Source organism: Penaeus monodon, chromosome 33 (assembly GCF_015228065.2).
Source record: "Penaeus monodon isolate SGIC_2016 chromosome 33, NSTDA_Pmon_1, whole genome shotgun sequence".
Lineage (NCBI taxonomy): Eukaryota > Metazoa > Arthropoda > Malacostraca > Decapoda > Penaeidae > Penaeus > Penaeus monodon.
Window position 1 is genome coordinate 11,974,765 of NC_051418.1, and position 324 is coordinate 11,975,088.

The following is a 324-nucleotide window of genomic DNA, read 5'->3' on the forward strand; positions in this document are numbered from 1 at the left end:
ATTCCCTCTTTCCTTCTCTTTCTCGCTCTCTTTCCTTCGTTTCATCTCATTTTTTTTTTCTCTTTCTCATTCCCTTTTTCCTTCGTTTCATCTCATTTTTTTCTCTTTTTCTTACTCTCTCTTTCCTTTGTTTCATCATCTCTTTCCGTCTCTTCCTCACTCCCTCTTTCCTTCGTTTCATCTCCTCTGTCTTACTCCCTCTTTCGCTCGTTTTATCTTCTCACTGCTTCTCATCTCTCCTCAACCCCTTCATTTTTTTCTGTTTTCTTACCCTTTCTTCTCATTTTTTCCCCTTTTCTTTGCACATTCTCTCTTTCCAGTATC